Consider the following 12,093-nt stretch of genomic DNA (forward strand, 5'->3'; position numbering starts at 1 on the left):
TATATAGGTTAAGAATTGTTCTCTCTCTCTCTCTCTCTACCTCACACACACCCACACACACAAACATTCTGACTTTTAAATTTTCTAATCTGTAGATAAAAAATTTGTTGAATATTTTCAACCCTTATCCTCGAGTGGCGTCTGGGCCTTGATAAGTAGTAATGCGTATTTAGCAAAATATAAATATATATATATATAACAAATTTACTGAATTTCCATTACTAACGATTACTGTATTGTCCAATTGACTACTGCGCTTTTCAACCCTTATCCTCGAGTGGCCTCTGGGCCTTGAGAAGTAGTAATTACTAACGATTACTATATTGACCAATTGACTACTGCACTTTTTAACCCTTATCCTCGGGTGTCCTCTGGGCCTTATTGTCTAATTGACTACTGTGGACTTTTTAACTCTTATGCTCGAGTGGCCTCTGGGCCTTGATAAGTGGAAATGACTAAGTAACAAAAAATAGGTATATAACAAATTTACTGAATTTCCATTACTAACGATTACTATATTGTCCAATTGACTACTGTGCACTTTTCAATCCTTATCCTCGAGTGGCCTCTGGGCCTTGATAAATGGTAATGCGTATGTAACAAAATATACATATATATAACAAATTTACTGAATTTCCATTACTAACGATTACTATATTGTCCAATTGACTACTGCACTTTTAAACGCTTATCCTCGAGTGGCCTCTGGGCCTTGATAAGTGGTAATACCATCGAGTGGCCTCTGGGCCTTAATAAGTGGTTGTGCCTAAGTAACAAAAAATAGGTATATTACAAATATCCCGCATTTCCATTACAACCGACTACTACGGTGCACTTTTCAATCCTTATCCTCGAGTGGCCTGTGGGCTTTGATAAGTGGTAATGCGTATTTAACAAAATATTAATATATATATAACAAATTTACTGAATTTCCATTACTAACAATTACTATATTTTGTCCAATTGACTACTGCACTTTTCAACACTTATCCTCTAGTGGCCTCTGGGCCTTGATAAGTGGTAATGCCTATATAAACAAAATATAAATATATATATAACAAATTTCCCGACTTTCCATTACTAAGTATTACTATGTTGTCCAATTAACTACTGCCATTTTCAACCCTTATCCTCGGGTGGCCTCTGGGCCTTATTGTCCAATTGACTACTGTGCACATTTAACTCTTATCCTCGAGATGTATCTGGGCCTTGATAAGTGGAAATGCCTAAGTAACAAAAAAATAGATATATAACAAATTTCCCGAATTTGACTACTGTGCACTTTTCAACTCTTATCCTCGAGTGGCCTCTGGGCCTTGATAAGTGGTCATATATATTTTTTACAAAATAACAAAATAGGTTGGAGTTGCTGAATAACTCATCCTCCTGTTAAAGCGGTTCCATCCTCTTTCCCAAATTTGACTACTGTGGACTTTTTAACTCTCATCCTCGAGTGGCCTATGGGCCTTGATAAGTGGTAATACATATTTTTTTATAAATATATATATATATATACCAAAACAGGTGTGAGTCGCTGAATAATTCATCCTCCTATTAAAGCGATTAAATCCTCTTTCCCAAATTTGACTACTGTGCACTTTTAAACTCTCATCCTCGTGTGGCCTCTGGGCCTTGATAAGTGGTAATCTATAGTTTGTACAAAAAAAAATATATATATAAATATATATATATATATATATATAACAAAATAGGTTGGAGTGGCTGAATAACTCATCCTCCCGTTAAAGAGGTTCCATCCTCTTTCCCGAATTTGACTACTGTCCACTTTTCAACTCTCATCCTCGAGTAGCCTATGGGCCTTGATAAGTGGTAATATATATTTGTTAGTAAATATAGATATAAATATATATATAACAAAATAGGTTGGAGTCGCTGAATAACTCATCCTCCCGTTAAAACTGTTCCATCCTCTTTCCCGAATTTGATTACTGTGCACTTTTCAACTCTTATCCTCGAGTAGCCTATGGGCCTTGATAAGTGGTAATATATTTTTGTTATAAATATAGATATATATATATATATATATAAAAAATAGGTTGGAGTCGCTGAATAACTCATCCTCCCGTTAAAGCGGTTCCATCCTCTTTCCCGAATTTTACTACTATGCACTTTTCAACTCTCATCCTCGAGTGGCCTATTGTCCTTGATAAGTGGTAATATGTATTTTTTAATAAAAGTATATATATATATATATATAACAAAATAGGTTGGAGTCGCTGAATAACTCATCCTCTCGTTAAAGCGGTTCCATCCTCTTTACCGTATTTTTTATACAGTGCACTATTCAACTCTCATCCTCGAGTGGCCTATTGTCCTTGATAAGTGGTAATATATATTTTTTAATAAATATAGATATAAATATATATATAAAAAAATAGGTTGAGAAAGAGGGTGAGAGAAGTGAAAGAGGTAGAGAGAGAAGAGGGTAAGAGAGAAAGAGGGTGAGAGAGAGAAGAGGGTTAGAGAGAGAGAGGTAGTGAGAGAGAGAGATAAGAGAAAGAGGTAGAGAGAGAGAGAAGAGGGTAAGACAGAGAGAGAGAGAGGGGTAGTGAGAGAGAGAGATAAGAGAAAGAGGTAGAGAGAGAGAGAGAGAAGAGGGTGAGGGAGAAAGAAGAGGGTGAGAGAGAGCAGAGGGAGAGAGAGAGAAGAGAAATAGGTAGAGAGAGAGAGATGAAGGTGAGAGAGAGCAGGGAAAGAGGGTGATAGAGAAGAGAAAGAGGTAGAGAGAGAGAGAGAGAGAAGGGTGAGAGAGAGCAGAAAAAGAGGGTGAGAGAGAGAGAAAGAGGGTCAGAGAGAGAGAGAAGAGAAAAAGGTGTACACAGAGAGTGAGAGAGAGAAGAGGGTAAGAGAGAGAGAGAGAAGAGGTTGAGAGAGAGAGAGAGAGATAAGAGAAAGAGGTAGAGAGAGAGAAGCGGGTGAGAGAGAGAGAAGAGGGTGCGAGAGAGAAGAGAAAGAGGTAGAGAGAGAGAAGCGGGTGAGAGAGAGAGAAGAGGGTGCGAGAGAGAAGAGAAAGAGGTAGAGAGAGAGAAGAGGGTGCGAGAGAGAAGAGAAAAAGGTAGAGAGAGAGAAGAGGGTGAGAGAGAGAGAAAGAGGATGAGAGAGAGAAGAGAAAGAGAGAGAGAGAAGAGGGTGATAGAGAAAGAGAGTGAGAGAGAGAAGAGAAAGAGAGAGAGAGAGAAAGAGGGTGAGAGAAGAGGGTAAATGTGCATCTTTTTTTATAGTAGGTAATGCTTGGGAGACTGTGCACATTGCCTCCTCCCCCCTCCCCCCTACAAAAGCGGTTCCATTCATAAGAAAACAAACTCGTATAAAAGTAATTTTCGTGTATTTAAGCGGCCTCATACTGATAGCCACCCCCCCTTCCAGAGAGAGAGAAATATGGTGATAGAGAGAGTTAGGAAAGGTGTAGAAATAGAAGAGAGTGAGAGAGAGGGAGAAAGACGGCGAGAGAGAGAGAGAAAGACGGCGAGAGAGAGAGAGAAAGACGGCGAGAGAGAGAGAGAGAGAGAGAGAGAAGGGAAAGAGGGTGAGAGAGAGAGTAGATAAAGAGGGTGAGAGAGAGAAAGAGAAGAGAAAAAGGTCTAGAGAGAGAGAGAGAAGAGAGTGAGAGAGAGAGAGAGAGAAATATGGTGAGTCGAGTTGATCCTCTCTCTCTCTCACTCTCTTCTCTCTCTCTCTCTCTCTCTAGACCTTTTTCTCTTCTCTTTCTCTCTCTCACCCTCTTTATCTACTCTCTCTCTCACCCTCTTTCCCTTCTCTCTCTCTCTCTCTCTCTCGCCGTCTTTAGAGAGAAGAGAAACAGGGCGAGAGAGAGAGAGAAGATAAGAGAAGGGAAAGAGGGTGAGAGAGAGAGTAGATAAAGAGGGTGAGAGTAGAAAGAGAAGAGAAAGAGGTCTAGAGAGAGAGAGAGAGAAGAGAGTGAGAGAGAGAGAGAAATATGGTGATAGAGAGTTAGGAAAGGTGTAGAGATAGAAGAGAGTGAGAGAGAGACGGCGAGAGAGAGAGAGAAAGACGGCGAGAGAGAGAGAGAGAGAGAGAAAGACGGCGAAAGAGAGAGAGAGAGAGAGAAAGACGGCGAGAGAGAGAGAGAGAAAGTGGAAAATGTGCAAGCGACCTAATTTTCGTTTACATAAGCGGCCTGATACTGATCCCCCCCCCTCCCCCTTCAAGTTAACAGAGTTAGAATGTATAAACAAAATGGCTAATCTTTGTTTACATGTAAATTACAAAGAGCAAAGTCATCTTCGCCGGCAAAAAACTTCGAGCAAAAATAAAAACATTTTCCCTACGTCAATTTTCGTGTAATTTTGGTTTTTTTTTTATTTTTGGAGTGCGATAATTACGTTGGTAATAACGGTTCGAGTCGAAAACTAATATTTAACTGTGTTATAGTATCAATTTCTCCTCCGAAGGCAGTTTTAACGTACCTCAGCTGCAGCCGACATTTTACTGAGCTGACGTCACGTCACGTGACACTTAATGAATAACGTTATAATGACAGGATTTTTGGGGCCCCCCCTGGGAGAAAAATGATAAGTTCACCCCCTTGTAATTGTCCGTTTGACGTGAAATTTTGATATTTGTCATGCGGGTGATCAAGGTGCAATATGATACATAATTTGTCAACTTTGGTTGTGTCTGTCAAAAGTTTGAGCTGACGTCACGTCATGTGACACGTATTGAATAACATTGGATCATTCAAGAATTACGTAATAAAAAGCATTACAATGACAGTTTTTTTTGGGCCCCCCTTGGAGATAACTGATACGTTTACCCCTTTCTCCTCGTCCGTTTGACGTGAAATTTCGATATTTGTCATCCGGGATAGGGGGCTTCGATATGATACCAAATTTATCAAGTCTGGTTGTGTCTTTCAAAAGTTTTAGCGTTACAAACAAACATACAAACTCACAGACGTTTGCCTTTTATATATATAGAAGACTAGCAGGGCTACCCGGCGTTGCTCGGGACCGTATAAACAATGAAAAAACAAAAGCAGATATTGAACATATGTTTGATTCTTAGGGGAGAGGAATCTTTCATCTCTATGTATTATTTGTTTTATCTACCCTAGGACTGATATTGTTCATGTTTTATCCCTAGCATAGGTAATTTACAGCATGTATATGAAATTGTTTTACCTTAGGGAGAAGAGAACAGGTAATATACAACATAATGTGTCTATATTACATCCCTGGCAACGCCTAGAAACCAGCTAGAACATGTATTTCAGTCAATCTTTATTATATCCTGGGCTATGCCGGGAAACCAGCTAATCTCTTTTTAGTGACTTGACCACCAAAATACCTCCCTAAGTGTGTCCTTTCTTTTGAACTTATTAGATATAGGTATCTAGAAATGTGTGTGAAATTTTGTTGAATGGATTGTTCACTATGATTTTCTTATTGTTCTACACAATATCAACTGTAGCGAAATAACACAGTAAACTTAGTGTAGTGTTAGAATAAAGAGCAAAGGAAAAAATTAGAATCATATTTTGTAATTGCAAATCTAAATTTGCTAGCATGTACCAGTATTTGCCAGGTTGTGGAAATTTGGAACTTATAACATATGTAGTGGCCTTTTCCTAGATACCTATTGCTAAAAATTATACTTTCATTTTGTTAGAAAAATCTCTCTTCAGATGCCCTGCATCATTCAAAATAAAAACAAATATTTTTATAATTGTTTCAGTATATTGCTACACAATGTGAAAGTTTTTAACGTTTGTAAAAAAAATCATGAATGTGCTTATATTGCAAAAAAGAAAATATCAGTGCACAGTATTGAAAGTGTTTGAGATTCAAAAGTCTGTAACATTTCTACTAACTTCATAAGATGTCATGTGAGAAACTGAATTGAATATCAAGACATTATCTGAAGCGTTTTTATTTTGGTGTAACATATGTGTTTACAGTGAACCTTAACTTTTAATAAACAGATTGGTATGCAATGACATAGGCTAAGAATCTTTAAAATATATATAAATTGGAAAAATGTGTGAACAAATGAAAAAAAAATGATCCGCTCCACTTGATGACATCAAGCACAGTAATATTTTAGTGAAGAAAATATGAAATTGATGTTCAGTGATTAGTTTGGATGAATGAGAAAATGTAATTGTTTGATGCATAAAAATAACTCAGTTGCTGTATTTGATATTAAGCAGCAAAATATAGTGATTTGAATATTTGGGAAAACATCAAACCAGATTATGTAAAAAGAAAAAAAAAAGATGAAATTAGAAAATATATATTTTATGTTTATGAGTTCTGCCAATCAAAATTTTGTGGCAGAAATTGGGTGATTACCATGCAATTTTATTTTGGTAAAATTCTTAAATTATTAGAATGTTTATTATAATTTCTAATTAGTGACTTGTTATAATCAAAATCCGCCCTAAAGAGTGTCCTTTCTTTTATTAGGTATCAGAGTAGGTATCAAGATTTCTACTTCTATACAAATGTGATATTTCAGATCTGTACATAAAAAATTTGTTGAATATATAGGTTGAGAATTGTTCTGTGTCGCTCTCTCTCACACACACACGCATTCTCACTTTTATAGATATAATAGATAGATTACTCTAGATATATTTCCATATGTCTGAATACCCTATATACAAATTTTCAAATCTGTAGATAAAAAAATTTGTTGAGTATATAGGTTGAAAATTGTTCTCTCTCTCTCTCTCACACACACATTCTCAATTTTAGAGATATAATAGATAGATTATGCTAGATATATTTCCATATGTCTGAATACCCTATATACAAATTTTCTAATCTGTAGATCAAATATTTGTTGAATATATAGGTTGAAAATTGTTCTTACTCTCTCTCTCTCTCTCTCTCTCTGGCTACCTCACACACACATTCTAACTTTTATAGATATAATAGATAGATTATGCTAGATATATTTCCATATGTGTGAATACCCTATATACAAATTTTCTAATTTGTAGATAAAAAATTTGTAGAGTGCATAGGTTGAGAATTGTTCTCTCTATCTCTCACACACACACATTCTAACTTTTAAAGATATAATAGATTATGCTAGATATATTTCGATATTTCTGAATACCCTATATATAAAAATTTGTTGAATGTATAGGTTGAGAACTGTTCTCTCTCTCTCTCTCTCTCTCCCTCACACACACACACATTCTCACTTTTATAGATATAATAGAAAGATTATCCTAGATATATTTCTATTTGTATGAATACTCTATATACAAATTTTAAAATCTGTAGATAAAGAATTTGTTGAGTATATGGGTTGAGAATTGTTCTCTCTCTCTCTCTCTCTCTCACACACACACACACACATTCTCACTTTTATAGATATAATAGATTATGCTAGATATATTTCCATATGTCTGAATACCCTATATACAAATTTTCAAATCTGTAGATAAAAAATTTGTTGAGTATATAGGTTGAGAATTGTTCTCTCTCTCTCTATCACACACATTCTCACTTTTATAGATATAATAGACAGATTATGCCAGATATATTGAAATATGTCTGAATGCCCAATATACAAATTTTGAAATCTGTAGATAAAAAATTTCTTGTATACATAGGTTGACAATTGTCCTCTCTCTCACACACACACACATTCTCACTTTTATACATATAATAGATAGATTATGCTAGATATATTTCTATATGTCTGAACACCCTATATACAAATGTTCAAATCTGTGGATAAAAAATTTGTTGAATGTATAGGTTGAGAATTTTTATCTCTCTCTTTTTCTCTCTCTCTCTCTCGCTATCTCACACACACGCATTCTCACTTTTATAGATAAAATAGATAGATTATGCTAGATATATTTCCATATGTCTGAATACCCTATATACAAAGTTTCAAATCTGTAGATAAAAAATTTGTTGAATATATAGGTTTAGAATTGTTCTCTCTCTCTCTCTCTCACACACACACATTCTAACTTTTGTAGTTATAATAGATAGATTATGCTAGATATATTTCCATATGTCTGAATACCCTATATACAAATTTTCTAAACTGTAGGTAAAATATTTGTTGAGTATGTAGGTTAAGAATTGTTCTCTCTCTCTCTCTCACACACACACACACACAAGTTCTCACTTTTATAGATATAATAGATAGATTATGCTAGATATATTTCTATATGTCTGCCTACCCTATATACAAATTTCCAAATCTGTGCCCAAAAATGTGTGGAATATATAGGTTGAGAATTGTTCTCTCTCTCTCTCTCTCTCACACATATTCTCACTTTTATAGGTTATATAGGTTGAGAATTTTTTGCTCTTTCCATCACTCACATTCACACTTTTATAGATATAATACATAGATTATGCCAGATATATTTACATATGTCTGAATACCCAATATACACATTTTCAAATCTGTAGATAAAAAATTAGTTGAATATATAGGTTGAGAATTGTTCTCTCTCTCTCTCTTTCTCTCTCTCTCACACACACATTCTCACTTTTATAGATATAATAGATAGATTATGCTAGATATATTTCCATACGTCTGAATACCCTATATCCAAATTTTCTAATATGTAGATAAAAAATTTGTTGAATATATAGGGTGAGAATTTTCCTTCCTCTCTTTCTCTCTCTCTCTTTCTCACACACACACAAGCTGAAAATTGTTCTCTATCTCTCTCTGACTCTCTCTCTCTCTCTCACACACACACACATGGTCATTTTATAGATATAATAGATAGGTTATGCTAGATATATTTCTATATGTCTGAATACCCTATATACAAATTTTTAAATCTGTAGATAAAAAATTTGTTGAGTATATAGGTTGAGAATTGTTCTTTCTCTCTCTCACACACACACATTCTCACTTTTATAGATATAATAGATTATGCTAGATATATTTCCAAATGTCTGAATACCCTATATACAAATTTTCAAATCTGTAAAGATAGAATTTGTTGAATATATAGGTTGAGAATTGTTCTCTCTCTCTCTCTTTCACACACATTCTCACTTTTATAGATATAATAGATAGATTATGCTAGATATATTTCCTTATGTCTGAATACCCTATATACAAATTATCAAATCTGTAGATACAAAATTTGTTGAGTATATAGGTTGAGAATTGTTCTCTCTCTCTCTCTCTCTCACTCACTCACTCACTCACTCACTCACTCACACACACACACACACACACATTCTACCTTTTATAGATATAATAGATTATGCTAGATATATTTCCATATGTCTGAATACCCTGTATACAAATTTTCAGATCTGTACATAAAAATTAGTTGAATATATAGGTTGAGAATTGTTCTCTCTCTCTCTCTCTTCTCTCTCTCTCTTTCACACACATTCTCACTTTTCTAGATATAATAGATAGATTATGCTAGATATATTTCCATATGTCTGAATACCCTATATACAAATTTTCTAATCGGTAGATAAAAAATTTGTTGAATATATAGGGTGAGAATTGTACTTACTCTCTCTCTCTCTCTCTCTCACGCACACATTCTCACTTTTATGGATATAATAGATAGATTATGCTGGATATATTTCCATATGTCTGAATACCCTATATACAAATGGTCAAATCTGTAGATAACAAATTTATTGAATAGATAGGTTGAGAATTGTTCTCTCTCTCTCTCTCGCAACCTTACACACACAACCACACGCAAACATTCTGACTTTTATAGATATAATAGATCGATTATGCTAGATATATTTCCATATGTCTGAATACCCAATATACAAATTTTCAAATCTGTAGGTAAAAAATTTGTTGAATATATAGGTTGAGAATTGTTCTCTCTCTCTCACAGACTCACATTCTCACTTTTATAGATATAATGTATAGATTATGCTAGATATATTTCTATATGTCTGAATACCCTATATACAAAGTTTAAAATCCGTAGATAAAAATACGTTGAGTATATAGGTTGAGAATTGTTCTCTCTCTCTCTTACGCACACACACACACACACACACATTTTCACTTTTATAGATATAATAGATAGATTATGCTAGATATATTTCCATATGTCTGAATACCCTATATACAAATTTTCAAATCTGTAGATAAAAAATGTATTGAATATATAGGTTGAGAATTGTTGTCTCTCTCTCTCTCTCTCTCTCTCTCTCTCTCTCTCTCTCTCTCTGGCTACCTCACACACACACACATTTTCACTTTTATAGATATAATAGATAGATTATGCTAGATATATTTCCATATGTCTGAATACCCTATATACAAACTTTCAAATCTGTAGATAAAAAATTTGTTGAGTATATAGGTTGAGAATTGTTCTCTCTCTCTCACACGAAACTGTGCGCTCGGCTTCTTCCCCCCCTTCCCACCCCAAATGCTTGGGAAACTGTGCACTGTTTTTGTTGGTTTTCAAGCTGCCTCTTCCCCCCCCCCACACACACACACAGTTTAACAGTAGTAGGAGGTCAAGAGAAAGAGGGTGAGAGAGAGAGAAGAGTAAGTTGGTGAGAGAGAGAGAAAAGAGAAAGAGGGTGTTGGTTTTATATTTTTATTATCGTCTAATATTTTGAAAGCTGAATTTCTAATAAAATGTGCATCTATAGGAGATAATGCCTGGGAATGTGTTCCCCCCCCCCACAGTTTAACAGTGGTGTGACGTCAAGAGAAAGAGGGTGAGAGAGAGGGAAGAGTAAGTGGGTGAGAGAGAGAAAGAGAGAGAAAAAAAAGAAAGACGGTGTTGGTTTTGTGAAAAAAGTTGTTATTTACAATTGTTCGCATTCTTGGCCTTTTGGTCAAGATCAAAGTGTAGTATCTGTTCTTCAGATGCTGCACTTCTATTTCTTGTTCTCTTTCGGTGGAGGAGAAATCCTCCACGACTGAGACAATTTTTATTTTTGTACCTTTTCTCCACGTTAAAAAACGACCCTGGTGTCTAACTCTGTCCCGTGGGGAGGCATAGTAAATAGGTACAATTGTTCGCCATTAGTGGATGTTGACGTCACGTCACGTGACATGACTAAGCGTTTTTTTTTTTTAGTATGAATAACATTTTTTGTTTTAATTATAAAGTCTACACTTAATTTTATAGAAAATGATGTATATATAATAGAAAAAAAAAATTACTGGTTTTGTTGGATTCAAGTGGATCCCCCCCTCCAGTTTAAGAGATAGCAGGTCACGTGGTAATATACAAAATGGCTAGCGTAAATATAAAGATCGGTTTTTTTATCGACGAATATTTTGAAAGCTGAATTTTTTTTTATTCCTGTACATTTTTTCCTGATATTTTTCGTTAAAACTCTTGTATAAATACTATTTTTAACCAGTTAAATACGTTGGAGACATTGTCATGGAGTTTAATAATCTCTAGAACAAAGCAGAAGAGAAATTACAAAAGTATCGGTAAAACAAAGTGTTTGTTTACATTTGTTCGCCATTACTGGATGTTGACGTCACGTCACGTGACATGACTAAGCGTTTTTGGATTATGTAATATTAACATTAAAATGACAGGTTTTTTTGGGGGCCCCCCTAGGAGAGAAATGATCAGTTCACCCCCTTTTAATGGTCCGTTTGGTGTGGAATTTCGATATTTGTCATGCGGGTGATCAAGGTTCAATATGATACATAATTTGTCAACTTTGGTTGTGTCTGTCAAAAGTTTGAGCTGACGTCACGTCACGTGACACGTATTGAATAACGTTAAAATGACAGGTTTTTTTGGGGGCCCCCCTAGGAGAAAAACGATCAGTTGACCCCTTTCTACTGGTCCGTTTGACGTGAAATTTCGATATTTGTCATCCGGGTGATCAAGGTGCAATATGATACCAAATTTGTCAACTCTGGTTCCGTCTTTCAAAAGTTTTAGCGTTACAAACAAACATACATACATACATACATACATACATACACACCGATTTTTGCCTTTTATATATATAGAAGATGTGAATAAAATTTATGAATTTTAGATTTAAAAAAAATATATTAATTCCATCGTGTTTTATAATAAATGTGAATAAAATTTATGAATTTTACATTTAAAAAAATCCATTCTATATTCAGTTCGATATTTGT

At 34.8% G+C, this 12,093-nt stretch overlaps 1 pseudogene; it reads left to right on the forward strand.

Moving 5' to 3' along the window:
* The first annotated feature begins 10,790 nt into the window (after positions 1–10,790).
* On the forward strand, positions 10,791–10,924 carry LOC145271817 (U2 spliceosomal RNA; annotated as a pseudogene).
* Positions 10,925–12,093: the final 1,169 nt, after the last annotated feature.

The sequence above is a fragment of the Euprymna scolopes genome, chromosome 46 (genome assembly GCF_053919585.1).
Source record: "Euprymna scolopes isolate OS-2025 chromosome 46, ASM5391958v1, whole genome shotgun sequence".
Taxonomy (NCBI): Eukaryota; Metazoa; Mollusca; class Cephalopoda; order Sepiida; family Sepiolidae; genus Euprymna; species Euprymna scolopes.